The 25,693-nt window shown below is 38.0% G+C and overlaps 1 long non-coding RNA gene across 2 annotated transcripts in view; it reads right to left on the bottom strand.

Annotated features, from left to right (window-relative positions):
- LOC144229344 (uncharacterized) overlaps positions 1-25,693 on the bottom strand; it is a 224,298-nt gene that overhangs the window by 154,447 nt on the left and 44,158 nt on the right. For both annotated transcript variants that reach the window (XR_013334466.1, XR_013334465.1), the window contains exon 2: positions 25,272-25,370. This is a non-coding gene — a long non-coding RNA (uncharacterized LOC144229344). The remainder of the gene's footprint in view (positions 1-25,271; positions 25,371-25,693) is intronic.

Raw genomic sequence — 25,693 nt, 5'->3', positions numbered from 1 at the left:
GCCCAAATGAAAACTCCTGTTTGTGCTGTCTGGGAACTGCCACAAATCCAAAGGAGTTTCCTTTCATCCTCTACCAAACCTTGCACTTCAGGTCAGCTGGAAATCCATCTGATTAATAAGTTTACTCTAAGGTCTGAAGGGCTCAAGAGACTGCTGAATGTGTTAAATCTCCCTGGTATATTTTCATTTTAACAGAGAGTTCCTCAGCAATTTTGGGCAGTGTGCCAGCCAGGTGGTGGAGCTTGACATTTTTTACCAGAAAGTTTGTCCCTCAGATCACTCCATCTGAGCAGCTGGTTATTTTTGCAATTAATAAGATAAAGGCCACGGCAGTACCTTGAAATACAAATCCATGTTGCATTAGAGCTTGTTATTAGAGATGAAGTTACTTGTATCTCAAAAAAAAATCCCCATGAGCTCTGCCACCATAATCATATGATATGATAATCTCCCATGCAACATTTCATATTCAATGTCTTTTTCAGGCATGACTTTTGACTATACTTCAGGCTTATAATAATTCAGGTTATATTTGTTTATTTACTTCATGTTAAAGTATTCTAAACCATGAATGGACTATTCTTTTAAAAGAGGAGAAATCAGGAGAAACATATGTTAATTGAGATACATTGGAAGATATAATAAATCTGCTGGCAAATTCAGGCATCTAAACACAACACCGGTTATACTCCCTGCACATACTTTCATATTTAATACTTGATATCTAGCAATAACAGAGTAAGGGATCAGGTGACATTGGCAAATATGATCAAAGAGAGTAATCAAAATAACCAACATAAATGAGCCAGGACTGTGCTAATCACTTACCATGCATTATCTTGTGTAATCCTCTCAACAACTCTATGAGGTTGGTTCTACTATCATCTCAATTTTAGAGATGAGGAAGCTGAGGTGTATGGTGCTCAAGAGCTGAACGATGATTTCAGGTGTATCTGATTGACGGTGGAGTTTGTTTTCTCATGTACTATGTCATATATGCTCCTGAGGAAAAACAGCATGAAAGCTGGTGGAGGAAAGTTTCAGGCCCATTTTTAAAAGAGCAAAGATGAAATTGCACTTAAGAATGCTGCCTCCTTATGTCTAAAGAGCTATCCATGGTGCTTCCACATCCAAAATAATGGAAAACATATATAAGACTTTGGCATTGGCATTCATCTGGTTTCTCACATAGGGCAAGTCCTCTGTATCTCACTAGCACACTGAGATATTGGTTTGGATTTTGGTATAAAATAAAAAATAATTTAATTGCAAACAGGTAGCAAGAAAAATGACCAGACAACTAAATCTTGACATGGGATCTAATGGTGTTGTTACATTTGTGAAAGCCTGACTGAGTGTTGCAAAAGTCTGCAGAGGGACTTGCAGGAACATTTCCATCTCTTTTGCATACTACTTGCTTGTTGTAAGCTTAGGGCCTCACGATGGCTATTTTCTCAGTGGAATGCTAACTTTTTTTCCTCACCTTATTTTAAAACCTAAATAACACTAATTTTTCAATCTGTAGCTTAAAGACTTCCCTGGCAATTGACTCTTGAAATGACCATCTTTATACCAATCTTGCACTTGGAGTCCAATTTAGTCACACAGACCTTGTATTTTATTGTCTTGTGTTGTAGATGGTAAGAATGTAAGCTCTTTAAGGATAAGCTATGTTTCTCTTTCACCTTTCACACATCTCCTAGTAATTCTTTTTTTTTTCTTAAATTAATTAATTTTGGGAGACAGAGTATGTGTGTATAAGTGGGGGGGTAGACAGAGAGAGGGAATCCCAAGCAGGCTCAGCACTGCCAGTGCAGAGCCTGACATGGGGCTTGAATCCACAAACTGTGATGTCATGACCTGAGCCAAAGTCGGACACAAAACTAACTGAGCCACCTAGGTGCCCCTCATCTCCTAGTAATTCAATACATGAGTAGACACTCAAACACAGCTTGAGAAGTTATTTTATGATAGCTCAGAATATAAAAATAAGCCACATGATTCATTAAAAAAAGAAAGGCTGATACTGAGGTCAGTTAAAGCCCAAGATATTATTAGATAGATATGAATATGACTGAAATTAAAAAGACTGACAATGCCAAATGTCACTGAGTACATGGATCAACTGGAACCCTCAGTTGTTGTTGGTGGGAAATCAAAATGGTTAAAATGGCAGAATTACTTTACTAAAAGTTTTGGCAATTTTTTATAACACTAAACATAGACCTCCTTTGTGACCTAGCAATTCCACTACTAGGTACTAATCCAAGAGAAATAAAAATATACTTCCACAAAATATTTGTACCTGAATGTTGATAGCAGGATTATTCATAATAGTCCTAAGATGCAAACAGCCTGGTTTTCCATCAAGTATAGTAGATACAAAAACTGTGTTTTTGTGGATTGTAATATTATCCAATAATACAGAAGAAAAAAAACTATGGATATTTACAACAACATGAATGGTTCTCAAAAAACATGCTAAATAAAAGAAGAATTGCACACAAAATATTCTTCATATATGATTCTGTTTATGTGTAATCTTAAAAGAGGCAAACCCAGTTTATGGTGGAAAATAATTAGAATAATGGCTGGATATCGGAGATGGACTTGAAGATCCACTCATATGAGAAAGCATATGAGGGAACTTCTGGGATGATGATAGTATTCTGCATTGATAAAGAATTGCACAGGTGAATATGGTTGTCTGAACTCACTGAATGATATCCAAAAACTATAAGTGTTCCACTGTATATAAATTTTACATTAAAAAACATAAACACATCTTGAACTCTAGTTAATGAGATACATAGTGAAATACTATTCTGGTGTCTCCAACCTATACTAAAATAAGATACATCAAAAAATAAGATGGATAGATAACAGAGGAACATAAAGATGTATAGATAATTGATAAAACAAGGATAGTAAAATATTAATTGCAGAATCTATGTGGTAAGGATTTGGGTGTTCATAATAAAATTGTTTTAGTTTTCAGTGTAATTTAAAATGCTCGTTGGGGCACCTGGGTGGCTCAGTCGGTTGGGCGTCCAACTTCAGCTCAGGTCATGATCTCACAGTTCGTGGGTTCAAGCCCCGCATCGGGCTCTGTGCTGACAGCTAGCTCAGAGCCTGGAACCTGCTTCTGATTCTGTGTCTTCCTCTCTCTGGCCCTCCCCTGGTCATGCCACCTGTCTCTCTCGCTCTCAAAATAAATAAATAAATAGATAGATAGATAGATAGATAGATAAATAAACAAAACATTAAAAATTTAAAAAATAAAATAAAATGCTCACACAGGAATGTTAAATGTCAGAAATGCAGTTAATAAATAAATACATGTATAACAATCTTAACCACTCAGTGGTTTGGTGGAATTAATATTCATTTTGATTTTGCTCATGGATGGAAAGGGAATCATTAATAGAATTGAGACTGACAATTAGCAGACCTAAGTCTTTATATATACATATCACTTACATATAGATATCACCATATCACATACACACACGCAACACAACACACACATATAATGATATTGTACATATATATATATGCACATATATGTCTCTCTATATATATATGAGACATTGACAAACGTCTCAGATCAGAAAGATGCATTTGAAGGAAAATTTTATCCTATCCTATTCTTGAGTTCAGAGCCCTGTTATCCCACATCTTAACTTCCAAAAATGTGATTCATGTACTACCTGAATTGGAACCACTTGGAACACTAGCCAAACCTGCAGATTTCAAGACTTACTACTCCATTTGTTCTAAGGATTTGGGCTCAGAACTCTGTTCCCCTAGCAATTCTCCTGTCCTTAGAGTTTAGATCACCTCCTGTGGTAAATAAAGAGATGAAATTTCTTATTCTTATGCATTAGGCATTTTGGTTGAGAAGCAGTGCCACCAACTGTCAGTTTAGCTCATATACCAGTCAACAATATTGTGTTCATAATTCTGGCTATGGGAAAGTGGGATATGAGAATAGAAAGGAGAGAAGCAATCGGTGGCTAAGGGGGCAGTTAGCAGAAAGAGTTCTATGTCTGGAATGCATTCTGACTAATGGATATACTGCTAGCATGTACAGGTGGGAAGCAGTTTAGACCCATGAAGGAACTGCCTCGTGTAGTTAGGAAGACAGTATCCACTCCGGTAAACCTCCAGTTTGAGAAGGGTGATCTTGTAATGTACCCTGAAATAGTTCACAAACTGATGAGAGGAAAAGGATAGATGGAGAGAAAGAGGAGGAAGGAAGGAAGGAAGGAAGGAAGGAAGGAAGGAAGGAAGGAAGGAAGGAAAGAAGGAAGGAAGGAGGGAGGGAAGGAGGGAGGGGAAGGAAAGAAGGAAGGAAAGAGGGACAGAAGAAAGGAAGGAAGGATGGAAGGCGGGAGGGAAGGAAGGAAAGAAGGAAGGAAGGAGGGACAGAAGGAAGGAAGGAGGGACAGAAGGAAGGAAGGAGGGACAGAAGGAAGGAAGGAGGGAAGGAAGGAGGGGAAAGGAAAGAGGCAAAAGGAAGAGGAGGCGGGGGGAGGCGAGAGAAACCTCTAAAAATGATACAAATGTTCTAAAACTATACTGTACATGAATTATTCTATCTAGTATTGTCCTGGTTAAATTTTAAAGCCCCCACCTGTTCTATTAATTGAAATTCAGTATCTACTGAAAGGTGAAGTCATGCTGCCACTGCCCTTCACCGCCACATGGTGTCACTGTTGACACTAGTCCTCTCCATACAACAGAACCAGAGTGCCCGGCATAGAGAATACCTGACCAGATTCCTACAAGCTGAAGGTCAGTTCTGATTCTTTGAAAGATAATTAATTCATTGACTCACTGACTGCCTGTGGGGCAAATTCGACCATCAGAAGTGGTTTATATGGCCGCACACATTTCATGACACACGTTACTGTCTCTCTTACACCCAGCCTGATACAAACTTTTAATATGCCTGACTGGCAGCGTTTGTGTTTGCCATCTTAATCATGGTGCTAGGTTTAATCAAAGAAGCGCCATGCTTTGATTCTCATATTATGGATCTCTGAACTTGGTGTTTTCAAGTGATGCATAGCCTGTTTTCAGAACTCTGTCCTGGAATAGGGCATCATCTCCTTCTCTCCTCAGAGGTCCATGCCAGGAGCTGGGCAGCTTTCCCATTTAATTTCTTGACACAGAAAAGACCTGAGTAAATAATTTTTGGAACAATAGCCTATACCTCCTACATTTCTAAGAGTGATTATCCTCAGTGATCACAAATATCCTCAGGGATATGTGATGGTGGCAAATAGCGTACTCCCCTTCAATGACTCAAGTCAAAGTGAATTTCCTGGCATCTCTTCTCACAAGAGAAGACTATCTCTGGCCGAACTGCTTACAATTTATATAGATACAAACTATTACCTTTAATACCAATTCCTAGAGTGACATATTAGTAGACCTAATAAAATTGTTCTCAGATTTATTGTTTCATGGACTGGCAAGTCTTCAGTGTTGGGGACAATATAGAGTTGTCAGAGAGTGTTTAAATTCTGCCAAGTTAGCACATTTAAAAACATCTATCACCATAATTTTATGAGGATGATTATAAACACTTCTGTGATGAATATCCCTATAATAAACCATTTTGTACAACGGCATGTATATCCTTAGGGTGAATTCTTACAATTAGAATTTTATACTTTTACTGGGGTTGTGAATGAGGTATTTCTATTTTATGTTGTAGCTTATTATTATTGCTCTGGTGCTGTTATACAGTTACTGATTTTTTTCCTCTTTATATTGTAACTGAATGGTGTTTAGTGATATAATGTTTTACGATATAATGACTTTTGAGCTAATTCTTTTGTATTTGATCTGGAAGTCTCCCAGACAAACTCAGTTTTTAAAGTTTCCCATACAAACTGAAGCAGTATTTGGAAAGGAATGAGTCTGACGTCAGTATTTGTTGTCATTTTAGAGTCATTTATTACATTCACCTAATTCATGCTCCTTTCGGGTTGGAAAAGATGAACAGTGATGTATAGAGCTGTGCAAAGATGAATAAATATCTTTTCTTCTCCTCAACAGCTCTCGGGTGCAGCTGAAATTACTTTGCCAAACAGCTAAAATTTTACCCACATCATGTTAGAATATCCATTAGTGTAAATACTTTTTCTCAGTCTTCCAGTTGCTATGAGGAGGGAGTTTCCCTAAGCAGTCTGCCCAGTCTTTAATTCTTTCTCCCAAAGTAGAATAAAGTATATGTTATAGAATGTGAGGCATTTGCCTTGCCCACAGTAGACTCTCTTCTTCCCATCCTCCCTCCATTCTCCATCCTCCATCCATCTCTTCTCTCTGGAGCCAGCTGACCATACTATGTGCCCCAATGTCCTATAATTTTTACAGGGACCTGCCATTAGGGGGAGGCCCATGGCTTTGCAGAGCAGTTCGTGAGTTGGTAGAAAAGTCTAATTCTGAGGTTCAGTATTAGAGTTTCCATTATTGTCATGCCACAAAGCCATATTCAAAAACTACTTTGATCAGCAGATCTGTTCAATGTAAACAGTATGAAGTTTTCTCAAAAAGTTGAAAATAGAACTATTATCCTATGATTCAGCAATTACACTACTGGGTATTTACCCAGAAAATACAAACCACTGATTCTAAGGGATACATTCACCTTTATGTTTATAGCAACATAATTTACAATAGGCATGATATAGAACCAGCCTAAGTGTTCATCGACTAAATAAGGATAAAGAAGATGTGGCATATATATACAATGGAATATTATTCAATCATAGAAAAAAATGAAATCTTGCCATTTACAATAACATGGATGGAGCTAGAGAGTATAGTGCTAAGCAAAATAAGTCAGTCAGAAAAAGACAAATAGCATATGATTTCACTCATATGTGAAGTTTAAGAAACAAAACAAATGAGCAAAGGGAAGAATAAAGAGAACAACAAAGACAAACAAAGAAACACTCTTAACTATAGAGAACAAAGTGATGGTTACCAGAGGGAAGGCTGTTAGGGGAATGGATGAAATAGGTGATGAGGATTAAGGAGTACACCTGTGATGGGCACTGGGTGATTTATCGAATTATTTAATCACTATATTATACACCTGAAACTAACATAACATTGTATGTAAACTATACTGTAATTAAAATAAAAACATAAAAATACTTCTATCCGTAATAAGCTCATGTTTTTGTCTTCACCTGTTTTCCATCACTGTCTATTTTTAATTAGTTAGAAACTCAGTTGGGGTTAAAGGTGAGATCTTAATTTGGTTCCTCTTTAAATCACTAATGATTCATATTCAAAAGACATATAAATACACTTACATGTTTATATATACACATATACACACACACACTTACACATATACTGAGCCAATTTTGAGAACTGTGGGCTAGATTTAGAGGAAGGATTAGGAGTTGAATCAGTCAGGGTTTGAGTCGCATTGGGCTCTACACCCACCACAGAGTCTGCTTCAGATTTCCTGTCTCTCTCTTTCTTTTCCCCTCCACTTGAGGTCTCTCCTTCCCTCTCTGTCTCTCTCAAAAATAAATAAGTAAACCTAAAAAAACAAACAAACAAGAGTTGAATCAGTCAGATATATTGGACAAATGTACTAGAATTTACAGTATGGACTCTATAACATAAGTACTAAGTAGATCTGTAGAACAGAAATGTCCGTAGACATACGTGAAGATAAACAAGAAAGGCTGTTAGGAAGATAAATGTTTTAAATAATATTTTAAAACAAAGAGGACTTTTGAATAGCAAAACAAATAAAGGCCTAATTTTACATGTCATTAACTCTTAGAGATTGCAGCTGTTTATTAAAAGATAAACCAAAAAAGTGACTATCCCAAATGGCAAAGCAAATATGCCTATTCTTATGGTTTGTCAAGGTACTAAATGTCCCCATGTGAATCCATTCGCCCCTAGAATCTTCTGTGTTTTAATAATGTCAACCTTTACATTTGCAGATACTTTATATAAACTATAAGGTGTATTCTTCTGATCCACAAACATCATGAAATTACAACTACAAATTGTGCTCTTAGTTAAAATACACCTTCGTTTCAAACTATTTTAAAGGCAATATTCCAAAAGGCCACAAGATGGGGGTATTATTCCTGCATAAAAGTAAATACGTAAAGTAATTCATTGAACTCAAGTTCTGCTTTGACCAATAAGGTCACATGTGAGTACTTAAATTTAAATTCATTAAGATTAAATAAGTGAAAAATCCAGTTTCTCAGTTGCACTAACTACATAGTCAACAGCCACATATGGCTAGTGGTTACCAGACTAGAGCAGAATAAAATATTTCCATTATTACAAAATTTTCTACTGATTCTTCAATGATTTTTTTTTCTTGTTTGATTTTAGAGATTAAAACAACAGTTTATTTAAATCCAAGTTAGTTAACACATAGTGTAATGATGATTTCAGGAGTAGAATTTAGTGATTCACCATTTATGTATAACATCCAGTGCTCATTCCAACAAGTGCCTTCCCTAATGCCCATTTAGCCCATCCCCCCCCACCCAACACCCCTCCAGCAATCCTGAGTTTGTTTTCTGTATTTAAGAGTCTCTTATGGTTTACCTTCCTCTGTGTTTTTATCTTATTTTTCCTTCCCTTCCACTATGTTCATCAGTTTTGTTTAATAAATTCCACTCATGAGTGAAGTCATATGATATTTATCTTTCTCTGACTGACTTATTTTACTTAGCATAATATAGTCTAGTTTTAACCAAGTTGTTGCAAATGGCAAGATTTCGTTCTTATTGGTCACCATGTTAATATTCCTCAATGTTTTTTCAATTAAAAATGGGGGAGGCTTTAAAGAGTGCGGCTTCTTCCTATTATTTATAACACCAACAAGTGGAAAAATTTTAAAGCTCCTGCAATGGAATTTTGGTCATCTGAACTGTGCTATAAACATGTGCCAGAATATTATGCAGCCGTTAAAATTAGCATTTTCTTAAAATATGGGGGAATGTTATAATTTAAGGACAACAAAAGAGGAAGCAAAAGCATGTATATATATTTATAAATACATGTATATCCATATATGCCATAATATTAAATTTTGCAATTTTATACTATCTATCTATCTATCTATTTATACTTATGTAGAAAGAGATCATAATATTATCAGTGATTAACTGTAATATTATCAGTTCATTTTTGAACTTTATTTTCAATCTTTTTCCAAGATCAAAAAATATAAATAACAGAATAATCTATAAAACTAAGGTAGAACTTTTAGGACAAGAGTAGAAGATTCTGGTACTTCACTTTTTAAAAAGCTTTAAAGTTTCTAACTCATGCGCTGTTTTGTATATGCATATAAATACTCATATGCATAAACTATTGACATTCTTTTTGTCACCAAGGAAGTTGGTAAATTTATAATTTGTATTGGGCCACCACAGCCTCCCAGTGCAGTTGAGTGGCCTTCCTTCAGATTCTCCCTGTAGTGCTGCACCTGTCTAATACCTGAGCCCAGTGTTTCATTCACTCATTCATTAGGAAGCAAATCAGTAAAACATTTTACATATTCAGAAGTGTTCTGAGTGAGGGTCTCTTCTGTGTCTCTATTGCTATTCCTTAACTATATACATTCGTAACTGTCACTTTCAGAAAACTGGTTGAAATTAATGCAGACTCCAGTATGTGGCTTATGAAAGGAAGTTCAGACTCTCCTGGGTTCATCTGCTTCTCTCCCTCCACTTCCCACCTGCAGGCAGGGTGAGGAAAGCCCTGGACACCAGAGGCAGCTTGTTATGTGGAGCTGGATTATCTGTGTGGGTTCAGATCCCTACCAACTTCTGGCCTTATGCCTTAAGCTTTTTGGCTTTAGTATTCTGAATTCTACATGGAGAATTCTTGTGGAATTATATAATTTAAGTAAAGTGCCTGAATCACAGAAGGAATTTAGGTTTTTTAGTTGTTATTATGCAGATGTTCATTCATCAACAAATAATCCTCTTTATTTTCTCCTTTCATCAAATATTTTGCACATGTGGGAGATTTTATATTATTTATCTAGGAGTTAGGCTATGTTTAATATCTGTGTAGCTATAGGTGTCAGTTTGTCTTGAAGCTCAGTCAGCTGTAATCCTCACTTGGTTCAGTGTGCTACAGTGTTTCACACCCAGAGGCCATGAGAGATTACTGGTAGGGAAATGAATAGTTTGCTTTGCTAAATGACAGGGGGAGACTGTGAAACAGGAGATGGGGAGAAAATCGGGGGGCTTCCTCAGGCCAATCAAATTTGAAAGGAGTACCTAAAAGAAATGGAGGACTTGGAAGGTCCAATACTTTGTATACGTGTACTCTTGAAACCTACTTGCACATCCTTCGTTTGGGATGTGTTCTTAGATTTTGCATTAGGGAAGTCCTGGGTAGATAAGAAGTAGAAGCAAAGACTTCTGAGCTCTGGTAACTATGGAAGGAAAATATAGAGATGGAGGAGGTAAAGCAACAGATGCTTCAGTTTTCCTCCTCTGCAGCTGCCAGGACCCTTAGTGGGGAGAAGAGGGACACAGAAACACTGGGGTTAGTATTGGAGGGAGGAGAATATGGGGGTACTCAAAGGAAAGATCAGATCATTTTAGTTATAAAAAATAAGTGAACTATACTGTATTTCCTCTGCACCTTTAAATGTAATAAATACATTGAAGGTGTAATACATACCTTTCTTTTTATTCAAACAAACCTGCAATGACATCTGACTTTTTCCGTTATTTAAACTTTTCCCTCAAGTTATTGGGTTTTTAGGAAAAAATGATCTCTTACTATTTGCAAATACTTTCAAATACATTTTAGGTACCTAATATATGTAACAGTTTGCTGTATGTTGACAAATCCTGATCTGGATCCCTCTCATGGAGTGCAGACCTGACCTGACTTCTGATTTAAAAAACAAAACAAAACAAAAAAGCAACTTGACTGCATAATCTCAAATTGAGCACCTAGCATGTCATCCAGTAGAAGCAGCTGATAGTTATAATTCCCATTGTCAATCTCCTTCACTTTAACACACACACACACACACACACACACACACACACACACACACACGAGTATCTGTTAATTAGAAAAGAGAGAATTTAAACTTACCATAGCAAAAGTAAGCATCCTTTTAACAGAACCAAGGGTTTGTCAAAAGGAGGAATGGAGGGAAAATTGCTTATAGGATTCTTAGCACCTGGGCTGAATTATTTGAAGTCTAGTATAGCTGGGAATTGATGAAGTTGGCAGTTTGTGATGTTAATAACTTTCAGCTGGCAGGTTAGCAGGTTAAGGGTTTTTAAGGGAGCCTTGAAAAGCAAATCGGTTCACCAGGCTAAGTAAGAAGTTTTATTTTGCTTTCTGATATAGCTAGTTGAGTACAAGCACAGGAAAGTATTCCTGGTCCCAGTATTGTTTAAAATAGTATCAAATGCTTTTCAGTTCTCATTAGTGTTAAGAAATAATTTTCAGGAAAAGATAAAATCACAGCTCTCAAACTGATATAAAAATGAACATGTATTAAAAGATTGTATTTTACTCATTTAATGAGAGGATCAGGTAGATGTCATAACCCAAAGGAAAAGATTAAAAATACTATATATACACACACATATATATATACGTGTATGTATATACACATATATATATTAAAGTTTATTTATTTAGTTTTGAGAGAAAGCACAGTCACAGTGAGGGAGGAACAGAGAGAGAAAGAGAGAGAGAATCCCAAGAAGGCTCCACAATGTCAGCATGGAGGCCAATATGGGACTTGAACTCATGACCATGAGACCATGACTTGAGCCAAAATCAAGAGTTGTATGCTCAACAGACTGAGCCACCCAGGGACCCTAAAGGACAAATATATGTTAAGTAAATGAACTGAACTGTAAATGGAGGCAAAACTGGTGTTTCCACCAGAGGGAAGTAACTCAAAACTCTACTGGATAAGATAGAATTTGCATATCTAGCAAATTAGAGTCATAAAATAGCTTAGATAACAAAAGACTAGAATCTGATAACTCAGAAGGGCTGTATTATTTGTAGATAATATGCATATGCTATATGTAGACATTGCATAATTTTCCATTGAAACACATTTTTTTTCTACACTGGTGTCCTTTCAGGATACTTATTGTTAGTTCACATTTATCTAAGTTTGTTATCATCTCTCCTTATATCTTCATCTCATCCATAATAAATATCTTTGCCAAATGCTTTGATGAGGGTGGAGCCCTGTTTCTACCACATATCTCTGATGTACCCATCTAGTCTCTGTCAAAGAAAAAGCAAGATTAATATAAGGTCATTTGTAATAAGCCCATATTTCCACTTCTCTGCATTCATAGATTTAAACTTGAAGTCATTTTTTGTAATAGCACAGGTTTTGATGGCAATCCATGACAGCTTACTCACAGTGATCACTGAGAAGAAATGGAGAGGGTCCTGGACTGAAACCAGATATACCCAACACAGAAAAAGCCTAAAATAAGATGTGTGGCTTGAGTGACTGCCAAACTTCAGCTGGAAGAGTAAAAGAAGTATCCACTGGGAATGTCAATTACATGAAGCTCACCCCAAATCACACAGCTAGTTAGCCATAGAGCCTGGAATTCAAATGTTGGCCTAATGCCAGGTACATGCTCTTTCCAATTTATCTCTTCTATTTCTCCTCTCATTTGTTTCCCTGAAATCCTCCAAACTAACAGGAAAATAGGTTTTCATGAAAGATTTGTCTTCCCAATTAGATCAGCCTACCCCTAGCAAACACATCCTTTCTCAACTTGGTAAAATGTACCTTATTCCCAGCCTTGAGCCTATCTTGAAGAATCCTGAAATGTTTCAAAACTCTAAATATTATTCATTCACATCAATTGTACAGCCACACTATTTACCACTTGTGAAAGACAAAATTAACTACATAAAGAGATTATTTTATTCAGACTATTGCAATAGGAGAAATGTTCATTGTTCATAACATTTAATGATGAACATTTCAAATACAAGGAAATGCCCTCAAGATTTGCAGACGCAGGTAGACAAAGGAGTCACCAATTTCATCTACAAGTCTATGGGGTCTGGAGGGAGAATGGAGACTGATTTTATCTTAAATGTGAGGGCAGGGGTGCCTGGGTGGCTCAGACAGTTAAATGTCTGACTTCAGCTTAGGTCATCATCTCATGGTTCACAAGTTTGAGTCCTGCATGGGGCTCTGTGCTGACAGCTCAGAGTGTGGAGCCTGTTTCAGATTCTGTATCTCTCTCTCCCTTTCTCTCTCTCTGCCCCTCTCCTACTCACACTCTGTCTCTCTCTCAAAAATAAACATTTAAAAAATATGTGAAGGCAAACAGTCCTTTATGGTTAAACATTTCCCAGAATACAGAAGGATAGCAGAATTTCTTAACTATCACTGTTTCTGGGGGCACAAGGCTGAGGTAAAGTTCAATATCATTATCACTCAAATCTTTTTCCCTATCCCAGATTCCAGAAGAAAAACTCTCAAAACCCTGTAGTTCTTTGGTGCCCTGTTGGGGAAGTCATGCTCCTAATATGCCTTCCCCAACCTCTTCTGATGTTCTCTTTCATCCTTTCTGAGTTATAAGAAATAGGCAAAGGTCAGCAAATATGACAAAGGAGATTTTCATCACAGACTAGATGCATCTCCTGAATGACTGTAGCAGGTCAGCCTGCATGAAGCCACTTCTCTATAAAGAGCCCTCAGTCACCACAATCACGTTCAGATCAGAAACCACTTTCTTCACAAATGCTCATACTGTCTGTGTTATTGTACCATTCTCTTCTAGAAATCTGAAAAAAAATCTCTTTTTGTTTTTTGGAAAGGGATAATCCAAATGATGGTAATTTGGGCTGCAGGTATGGTCCCAACTTCTCCGTGACTCTCATATTGCCATTCTGTTCAATGCCAACACAAATTTTCTTACAATTTCCTCAAGATAGAAAGTAGATCGGAGTTTACTTCTGGTTCTCTCTTACTTTTAAGGGGTAGGTTTAGGGGGTTCCATATTTTTTTTTTAAAATTTTTTAATGTTTTATTTATTTCTAGGAGAGAGAGAGAGACATTGTGAGCAGGGGAGGGTCAGAGAGAGAAGGAGTCACAGACTGAAACAGGCTCCAGGCTCTGAGCTGGCAGTCAGCACAGAGCCTGACGCGGGGCCCGAACCCACCACCATGAGATCATGACCTAAGCGAAAGTCAGACGCTTAACCGACTAAGCCACCCAGGCACCCCGGGTGGTTCCATATTTAAAGAGGTATTTTCCTACTAAACATTCACCTTAAGCAAGGCCTGAGGTTTGAAGTATATATTCAGCCTTCATGAATTCTATAATCCTGCACAAAGAAGTGTTCAAAATGCATGCTCAGTTTTCCCGTTTTTGCAAATGTCCTCAGAAAAAAAGCAGCTTAAATGCTCAGGTTACAGATTTCACTGAGATTTTGCCTAATAATTTCTTACCATTTTATCATCTGATGCTTTTAAAATGTTTCTCATAGATTATTTGACATTTTTAGTTGACTTCCCTCACAGGGTTGGTCCAAACAATACACTCTACCCTATTACCAAAAATAGAATCTCCCTTGGATCTTATAAGGGAAGAGATGTGATACCATCATTGATTTTTAGGATATATTTGACTGCTAGGAAGAGAAAACAAAACACATACTAGTTTATGCTATAACTGCTCATATAACTGAGATTAAGGTCGGCTTCAGGAGTTGTCTGATTAGGGCTTTATCATGGTTTCTCCATGATTTTCTTGATTCTGTTCTTTTTAGAGTGTTGGCTTTATTTACCAGTTGGCTTTATGAAATGAGTGCTAACAGTACTGTACTACATCTTCTTTGCTCACGGTTATTGGGAAAGGAGGGCTTCTTTCAACAAACAGTGAACTTATCCCTGTGTCTCTCTCTATATAAAAAGCCCTCAACCACCATTTGGTGATGTTAGCTAGTTTAAGGTCCTCTTGAAGCTGATTAGGTTTAGCGGTAGCATTTAGGGTCCTTCTGAAGCGGGAGATGTATCATTGTTACTCATGTAACAAGGTAAATATACAAAGAAGAGGAATGGACACTAATGGATATTCAGGAGACAATCAGAATGGCAGAGAAGGTAGAGGAGAATAATAAGAAAGATTTGGAGGCTTGAAGTATAAGTGAAGAGACCTGAAGGATTGAAAAGGTACATAAAGAGGATATCAGGACTGACAAAGATGGAACTCACAATTTTGTCGAGAACTGGCACTATTTATCTTCATCTGGTTTTGGAGACATAATTGCAATGAAATATATGGGCCATGTTGCTCCAAATCAGGGATCCCTGCTTCTTATCACATTTCAAGACACTTCTCAGGGTTTTCTTTTTTTCTTATTAAAACAGTATTACAAGGAACTTTTCCCTTAATTGCTGGATTTCCACTCAGGACTGGGTGATCTTCAGGTCTGAACACAAGGGGAGGCACTTTCTATAGAGGGAAGATCCAATACTGAAGTACTTGCATGTGAATGTTTATAAAAGAGATACATATACGGTAAATGAATGAAGAAAGAAATGAAGAAACATTGATAGAGGAAACCCTCCACTCTCATTGCTGCTTTTACAATCTCAAACCTGTTTTTAAAAGGAGATTTGAAGCATTCCTGCTCATTTTAGTTTCTTGAGATCCTTGAAAGGCAAGAAACGGCGCATTTGACATCCAATGGGAGAAAAACAAGAAAGGTAGAGGCATTCAAACCTGTGTGCAGTAAAAATATCGGGAGATCTCAGACAAATCATTTCATCTCCCTGAACCAGTTTCCATCTGCAAAATGACTGAAGTGTTTTTGTGTAAAAAATTAGATCATCTTTGGTTTTCAAGGTGTATGGGATTGTGTTGGGCAGAGGTTTCCTGGGCAAGTATGCTTTATTTCATTATATGGCTAATGTATGTAGCTCTACCAAGCACTGGGGAAAATGGTTTCCCTGTCAATGAAGGCTGCCATGGGAAGCAGGGACCTATGTTTAGTGAGTGTCTCGGTCTATCATCACTTCAATCTTTCCTGTTGAAAAGTGAATTACTATAATGAGCTCTTATATATGCAGTCAAGCTGAAGAAATGGGAACAGCATGCTGGTTAACTAGAGACTCCTTTTTCCTTAACAATCGTGTTTATGACTAGACTGAAGTCTTCAGGACTCAAATACTTCGCTGCTTCTCAAAGGGGCTATTCTGGTTATTATCTAAATGATGTATAATAAACCATCTCAAACTAAAACTACAATGGCTCTTTATTAGTGTTGCTTTTCACAGTTGTGGGTGTTGACCAGGCTTAGTTAGGCAGTTCTTACTTGAAAACTGTGTCATTTAAAAGATTTTTTTCACTCATGTCCTTTGAAAAATTCTAATGTCTGTAAGTAGGCAGAACTGGGGTGCCTCAGAAATCACTCTCTGTATGGTCTCTCCACATGGTCTTTCCAGCATGGCAATCAGGGTAGTTGACTTCTTCAGCTCTGACCTGCACAAGCACATGTCCCAAGAGAAAGCCATACATAAGGCTTATGACTTTTGAGGCCCCAGTAGAAGTCAGTAGAATCAATCTGAGTATAGTCTAATCTTGAGAAAAATTGAGTCATTGAAGGCATATTCAAGGTAAAGAAATTAAACTCCACTTCTTAGTGACTGGAGTATTAAAGAATTGCAGACATGTTTTAAATTCTCCACAAAGACTGTCATTTCACCATAAGAAAGTCTCTTCCTTCTCTTTTTCCGCCTCCAAGTCCTCTTCCTCCTCCTCCTCCTCCTCCAATTCTGATGGGCTTTTCAAGAGTCACATATCCAAGTCAGTATAGAAGGAACTTACTTAAACATCATAAAAGCCATCTATGAGAAGCCCTCAGCTAATATCATTCTCAATGGGGAAAAACTGAGAGCTTTCCCCCTGAGATCAGGAACATTACAGGGATGCCCACTCTGTGGACACAGTGCTGGAAAGTCCTAGCATCAGCAATCAGACAATGAAAGGAAATAAAAGGCATCAGAATTGGCAAAAAAGTCAAACTTTCACTTTTCACAGAGGACATGATATTCTAAATAGAAAATCCGACAGACTCCACCAGAAACCTACTAGAACTAATACATGAATTCAGCAACGTTGTAGGATACAAAATCAACGTACAGAAATGGGTTGCATTTTTATACACAAACAATGAAGCAACACAAAGAGAAATCAAGAAACTGATCCCATTCACAGTTGCACAAAAAAATATGAAATACCTAGGAATAAAGCTAACCAAAGATAGAAGAAATCTGTATGATGAAAACTATAGAAAACTTATGAAGGAAATTGAAGAAGACTCAAAGAAATGGAAAAACATTCCATGCTCATGGATAGGAAGAATAAATATAGTTAAAATGTCATTACTACCCAAAGTAATCTACACACTCAATGCAATCCCAATCAAAATTGCACCACCATTCTTCTCAAAACTAGAACAAACTATCCTAAAATTTGTATGTAACCACAAAAGACCCTGAATAGCCAAAGTAGTATTGAAGAAGAAAACCAAAACGAGAGGCATCACCATCCCAGACTTTAGCCTCTACTACAAAGCTGTCATCATCAAGACAGTATGATATTGGCACAAAAACAGACACATAGACCAATGGAATACAATAGAGAATTCAGAACTGGCCCCACAAAAGTACGGCCAACTAATCTTTGACAAAGCGGGAAAGAGTTTCCAGTGAAAAAAAGACAGCCTCTTTAACAGATGGTGCTGGGAGAACTGGACAGTAACATGCAGAAGAATGAAACTAGTTCATTTTCTCACATCATACACAAAAATAAACTCAAAATGGATGAAAGATCTGAATGTGAGACAGGAAACCATCAAAACCCTAGAGGAGAAAGCAGGAAACAACCTCTTCGACCTTAACCGCATCAATTTGTTACTTGACACATCCCCAAAGGCATGGGAATCAAGAGCAAAAATGAACTATTGGGACCTCATCAAGATAAAAAGTTTCTACATGACAAAACCAACAATCCATAAAACTAATAGGCAACCAATGGAATGGGGAAAGATAGTTGCAAATGACATATCAGATAAAGGGCTAGTATCCAAAATCTATAAGGAATTCACCAAAATCCACATCTGAAAAACAAATTCCAGTAAAGAAATGGGCAGAAGACATGAACAGACACTTCTCCAAAGAGGACATCCAGATGGCCAATAGACACATGAAACAATGCTCAGCATCCCTCCTCACCAGGCAAATACAAATCAAAACCACACTGAGATACCACCACACACCAGTCAGAGTGGCTAAAATGAACAAATCAGAGGACTCTAGATGCTGGTGAGGATGTGGAGAAATGGGCACCCTCCTACACCCTCTTACACCCTCCTACACACTCCTACCTCCTAAACTGGTACAGCCCCTCGGAAAACAGTGTGGAGGTTCCTCAAAAAGTTAACAATAGAACTCCCCTATGACCCAGCAGTAGCACTGCTAGGAATTTACCCAAAGGATACAGGAGTGCTGATGTATAGGGGCACATGGACCCCAATGTTCATGGCTTCACTTTCAACAATAGCCAGAACATGGAAAGAGCCTAAGTGTTCATCAGCTGATGAATGGATCAAGAAGATGTGGTTTATCTATACAACGGAATACTACATGGCAATGAGAAAGAATGAAATCTGGCCATGCGTAGCAACATGGATGGACCTTGAGGGTGTTATGCTGAGTGAAATAAGTCAGGCAGAGAAGTACAGATACCATATGCTTGCATGAATAAGAGGATTGGGAGGAACTTGACGGAGAACCATAGGGGAGAAGGAGGGGAAAATAGTGGGGGAGAGGGAGGGAAGCAAACCATGAGAGACACTTGAATGCTGAGAACAAGCCGAGGGCTGATGGGGGTGGCGGGGAGGGGAAGGGGGGTGATGGTCATGAAGGAGGGCACTTGTGGGGATAAGCACTTGGTGTTATATGGAAACCAACTTGACAATAAACTATTTCAAAAAAATTTTTTAAGGTAATATCTAACTTGAAAAAAAAGAGTCACATATTCAAGGCAAAATAGTCTCTGTAATTAGAGCTTCATCCATGATTCCTTATTTAACTCAGAATTAGCATACAAATCCATAAGGATTAAGCATCAAGAACATTAGGAGTAGGAAAAATGTCCCTGTGGTGGGACAAGCAGAGAACTATAGGAGGGTGCCAATGAGACTAAGATGGCGCATTCTGATACCGCTGCTAAAAGGCAAAACAAACTGAATGTCAGCATGGCATACCTGGGTGCCAACTCCCATGTGCCACTGGCCTTTAGTGACCCCAAATGGCAGATTACTTCCCCTCTGGGGCCCTTTTCCTCATTTATAAAAAACAATATTGAATCAGATAATTTCTATAGTTCCTTCTGGTTCTAACATTATGCAATGCCATTATTATTGCTTTAAATGCTAATACATCTTCTTAATAGAATAGAAATTAGGACTTGACCCTGGGTTATTATTAACATCTGTGCCAACATTTAATAAGTTGAGATAAACCACTAATGGTGAAAGACACCATGGCCAGGATGTTAACAGACAACATACTCAGGTGACAATGAAAAGAGATAGATGCCATATTTTATACAAGTCAGATGAGACATAAAAGAAGAAATAACACCTGTGAGTGAGCACTGGAAAAAAGAAGCCAAAAACATATTGCTTTCTTTGATGTTCAGATACCACCTCCCAGTTTGAGCACAGTAAAGAAGAAAGTGTAATTTAAGAGCACTCATTAGTGTACTTCTAGGGCCACTGGTGAGGGTGTTGATTCTGAGAGGGAGGACCCCAAGCCTTGGTGACCTTTTGTTCAGCAGTGCAGGACCTTTAATGCATTTTTAGATATGCTAAATATAGAAAAGAATTTGCACTTCATTGAATTACATTGTCTACTGTCTTCTGGGCAGTATGGTTCTAAGCTCTTTCATTATCTTTGAGCTATTTTGTACCTGTTTTTAAATTTCAGGTAACTGATGGGTATACAATCTCTGTCTTGTCCACTAGAGTCTCCACTGACTTCTCTTCCCAATTTGCAAATCCATTTTGTATCCATTTGCTTCATATGTTTGTGGGTTTTTTGACATTTCTTCTGAACTAGTTCCTTTATATTATATAAATTAACTAAAAGCTTTAAAATGTGTTCATTTTTATATCTGCAGGAGAGTCATGAGTTTGCCATTTTCTGAAAGGTATCTTTTAACATAAGGTTGGACCTGAGCTTAGTTTAAAACAGTGATTGGTAAGAGACCCAAACTGTTCTCCATTAGCAATGAACAGGATTTTGGAGACTGGGGACTGGCAAGTTTAGAAAAAGCAGAAAGCAGCAATCAAGCAACCGCAGAGCTGTGGGATGAAGTGCATGAGCCTAAATAATGTGGCAAACTATGAGGCTGTAGAGAGTTGGGAGGTGAAGGGTAGAGTAGGGCAGGGGAAGACAGTAAGGAGAAAGACAAATGAGAAATTCTATATGGAGGAGGGAATTTAAAAACTTTAAAGATGCTCAAGTCTACTGGTAAACCATGTTGGTCTGTGTGTGCCATGCTTCAGTGAAGCCTTTTCTATATCTCAGCACTTTTGTAGTAAATGATCCAAAGCTTTGCAATCATAGAATGCTGGGTTATGAGGTAAGGAGATGTAGTATTCCATGTAAGGAGCAACGTGAGAATAGTTGGTAGGTTGTATGCCGGCAGGGATGCAGGTTGTCGCAAAGAAACAAAACAAAACAAACAAGCAAAAAAACAAAACAGAAAATCAGCAGCCCTCCCACTTCTGAAATCCATAAAAATATTGAGAGGGGTTTTGCCTAGTACAGAGCATGTAACTTTCAGCTCTGTCACTGTAATAGGAAAGACAGTGGTGACCTCAGAAGTAAGGAAGTTATTGGGGCGCCTGGGTGGCTTAGTCGGTTAAGCGTCCGACTTTCGCTCAGGTCATGATCTCGCGGTTCTGGGTTCGAGCCCCGCGTCGGGCTCTGTGCTGACTGCCAGCTCAGAGCCTGGAGCCTGTTTCAGTCTGTGACTCCCTCTCTCTCTGACCCTCCCCTGCTCACGCTGTCTCTCTCTCTCCTAGAAATAAATAAAAACATTAAAAAAAAAAAAAGAAGGAAGTTATGCTGACATCAAGTCAGCTGAAATTTAAGTTAAAAGAGAACATATGTCTCCAATAATGAATGGTACTTCAGACAGCCTTTCTGCTAAGGCTAGTTAGGAAGCATGGGAACTTTTAAATTAAATCTACTTGAAGATATTAAAGAGCTAAGAGTTGAGGAGAATAACTGAGCCAAGACCTTGGAGATGTTGAAATGTAGAGAGGTGAGTGTGGTATTGAGACCTCTTTAGCCCTGGGGGCACCAAGTAATTCCAGAGAAAAGATGAAAGCACCACATATAACAGCCTGCCAGCTCTGGGGTGCCAAATATTGGAGAAAAATCAACTTTGTGCTTAGTTTGGATCCTACAAGGCTATACCCCAGGAATCAGAGTAAACCAGAAGTGAGCCGGCCCTACCCTCTCATAGGCCCAGAAAAGATCAATATTTGAGGTTGGATTAGGGTGGTCATATTGTTGGTGGGCCGGGCAACTGGTAGAAGAAGGCTAAGTCCTCTCTGAAGGAAGATAATCATCTTGAATTCAAATTTTTTCTATAATGAATTTTTATGATACAGTTTTTTTTTTAGCAAGTTAGGAAAAGAAGGAGATTCCCTTAATCTGATAAATGGTATCTACAAAAACCTAAATAAAACAAACAAACAAAAAAACTACAGCAAAATTATACTAAACGATGAAAAGTTGTACTACATTATGAATTTCATTATTTTTAGCTTCAAGTGATCTTTATTTGTCTTAACATAATCAAAGTCTGGAAGTATGGGGCTGCTAGCATTGGTTCAGTGGCTCAAAAAAGTTGGGGCCAGTGTCTCTGCGATACTTGTAAGAAAGCAGGATCACATAATGATTAGAACCACAGCTTCTGCCACCTGACAGTCTTGGTTCAAATCCTGACTCCACTGCTTCCTAGCCATGTGACCTAAGACAAGCCATGTCATCAGTCTATTTGTGAAATAATGAAATTAATACCTGTCCTCAGGGTAACTAAATAATTAAAAGGGCCGATATATGAAAAGCACTTAGAATATCTGGCACATAGTAAGTGCTACGTAAGCTTTAGGAATTATTATGGACTGAATTGTTTTTCCCCAAACACTACTGAAAGTCTAACCTACTGTGTGACAGTATTTGGAGACAGAGAGTTTGGAAGTTAAGTTTAGGTGAGATCAAGAAGGTAGGGTCTTCATGATGAAATTAGAGTCCTTAGAAGAGCTCACTCTTTCTCCACCAAGTGAGAACACAGTGAGAAGGTAGCTGTCTGCAAGTCAAGAAGAGAACTCTCACCAGGAGTCTTATCAGCTGCCACCTTGATCTTGGACTTCCAAGTCTCCACAACTGTGAGAAGTAAATAAATGTTTGTTGTTTAAGCCTCACGGCCTATGAAGTTTTGTTGCAGCATCCCGAGGACTCTAATATACCTATTATTACTGTTTTTTTCTGCTGGTCACTTTATGGCCACAAGATGGCTGCTGAATTTTTGTAATTACATTTACATCCCAGCTGCAAAAAGAGGAAAGGGAAAGAAGAAGGGCGACACCAGCTGCTACTGAACATTTTTATCAGGAAAGCAAAAGCACTTCTAGAAATCTCACATAGAAAACTTTGCCTTACATGTTGTACAAAACTGAAGGTAGTCCTCAAGTAATCACTGACCAAGGTGAATCGTGAGGTATCATTCATTAATAGGGGGCAGAGTAGGGAACTCTTCATTTGCCTAAATAAGTCAGGGTTTCCTTATCAAGGAGGGATGGTAGAGGAGAAGAACATTGAAGGAGCAGAGAACAAAGTCTGCCATACATGCTGTAAGTTCGTCTTCGCTCTGCAGGGACAGAATTATGCTTCAGCAGAAAACTATGCACTATTTAGAGGATTCTGTTCTTGGTTATCTGATCCTGATTCTATAGGAGCTATTTTACAACTCTGTACATTGTAGATAAATGATAATAATGCAAAATAATTCTTGTTTTTAGACATGCAAATGAATTCTTTACATTGGCATATTTTCTCTCAGGGAAGACTAGCCGTGTTCCCCACTTGCACACTCATTTCAGTATTTCTAAAACACAAATTTGTCTGTCCTCTAGATTTACCTTTGAACTGCTTGTAACATCTTACCAATATTATCAGTTTCCTCATTAATAAGTTAAGTAAAATCTTTAACACTGTGATCTTTTCATATTTGTATGACTTATGATAATACTTTTTTCTTGAAAATTATATTTCAACAGCCAGAAAAATCTAAACCCCTTATATGCCATACTTTGCTTATTTGCTTTTACTCTCAAATACCAACACCATATCTAAAACACATTAGGAGCTCAATATTTGATGGATGGATAAGTGGATAGATGAAGTAGTAGTATCAGTTATTTAAAAGCATCAGAGTTCTATTATAAAATAGTAATAAAATAAGTAGTCATTAAACTACTTTACCTGATAGAAATATCTCTTAAGAATATGCAATTTCTGGGGCACCTGGGTGGCTCAGTCAGGTAAGCATCCAATTCTTGTTTTCATCTCAGGTCATGATCTCACGGTTCGTGAGTTCAAGCCCCACGTTGAGCTCTGTTCTGACAGCATGGAGCCTGCTTGGGATTCTCTCTCTCACCCTCTCTCTCTGCCCTTCCCTTGCTCACTCTCTGTGTCTCTCAAAATGAATAAATAAAGGTGTTTTTTTTTTAAAAAAGAATATGCAATTCCTTTGCTCCTGTTGATTTGTTAACCTGCAAACGATATCTTACTATATAAACCTCCTTAGGGAAAACAAAACTCTTCAAATAACTAATATAAGTTTGTTATCTGAGATAAACTAATTTGTGTGTGAGTGTGTGACTTAAGCTTACAAATAGTTTATGAATTGGATTCCCACATGGAGGTTAAAGTTAAAAGTTTTGTGTACATTCTTCCATTCCTTTTTCTAGATGATGGTTCTAGGACTGGCATTCAGGTTTTTGGACACCCTGCCTTCTAGAGTGTAGCCCTCATCAGTCTTGTTAACATATCTGAAGTTCACCTGACAAAGTCCATGCAAAGAGCACTTAATATGCTGCAAGTAAAATCCACACCACAGTGTCTACTTTACCATCGACTGAGGACAACAATTAATCTTCAGGACCAAAAAAGTAGGTGATGAGACCCAAAATTCTGGGTGACTAAATGCTTGGATTTCTTTAGATTTATAGTTATCATTTTATATTATAAAAGGAAGTGAGTGCAAGACTGAATAAACAAATGGATGTTGGCCAGACCATACATCACAACAGAACCCTGGCCCACAGCCTCTGCGGCAAGCAGCCTGGAAAGCCGAGTGACAGCCTCCACATTCATCAGCCCAGATCCTAAAACTTTGTTTCTGTTAAAGCCCAGTCAGCCAAAGACCACCAAAGACAAGGTTTAACTTGGGTAAAATAAGATATAATGACCCAAGTTGGTAAGGGAGTGCACCCCAAAAGAACTATTTGCTGCTGTCCAAGAGGGAAGAGAAATGCATCTTTTCTAAGTTTCCAGTTCCTACTAAAGGATTCTGAGAAGAGTCCCATTTCTGCATTGGGTGCTATTTCTGAGGTAGGATTAAGAGAAGCAGCATTTAACTGGGGATTCAGTGCTATCATGATGTGAGGGAGGATTGCCAGTTAGGTATCCTTGGTAACAGAAAGGAATAGCAAATGGCTCTAGATATATCATTGGTCAGAAAGCAGTAGTCACTCAAAGAGGGGGTCATTGGGCACTAAAGACTTTTCAGAAACACTTTGTGAGTGCTTCAAAGAGAGTGCCCTGAATTCTTATGTCTTCCTCATCTTGGCAATTCCAAAGGGCTACCTTAGCCTTATTCTCTAAGCAGTGATGCTGAAAGAATCCTAAAGAACAGAGAGTTCATAAAATGTTGTTGGGCACTTGGGTTATAGAATGGCAAACACACCCTCTGAGAAATCACGAAACCACAACAAAAATAACTTTTCAGATTCCACTGTAGAATGTGATCCTCAAGTGTCCCTAAACTTGTTGTGATTTTATAAGCAAATTAGACTCTCTTTCAGACACTTTGAATTTATCTGAGGGTGGTAAGTAGAGGCAAGGTGGGAACTTACTGATGGCTGAAGGAGAAAAGACAAGCAGCTTTACCGGTGCAGAGTCTTAAGACTTACTGACCCGAAAGGTTGGACGACTATCTGGAGGTTAGTACCGACCTGCAGAGAAGACAATAACATCATATCACTATGGCTACAGATTTGCTCTAAGAACAAATTTATAATAGAATTATAGTAGAATTTCTAATAAATCTTGTTATTTTTTATGTTTTTATAGAATTTATAATATAGTACCCTGAAACCCACCCACTGATCTCCACCTCGTTTAGAGGATTGGGTGTGTCAGTCAGAGAGAAGACTGAAAGCCTGGGATAAGTCTGTTGGGACTGGGTATGCAGCAACCACCAAAAGCTGTATTCATCTAAGGTAGCCTGAAGTGAGAGGAAATGGAATGACATTCTTCCAGTCTCCTGCCTTAGGAT

This window comes from Crocuta crocuta, unplaced genomic scaffold, assembly GCF_008692635.1.
Source record: "Crocuta crocuta isolate KB4526 unplaced genomic scaffold, BGI_CrCroc_1.0 scaffold263, whole genome shotgun sequence".
In the NCBI taxonomy this organism is placed as follows: domain Eukaryota; kingdom Metazoa; phylum Chordata; class Mammalia; order Carnivora; family Hyaenidae; genus Crocuta; species Crocuta crocuta.
This window is presented reverse-complemented; position numbering and strand designations above follow the sequence as displayed.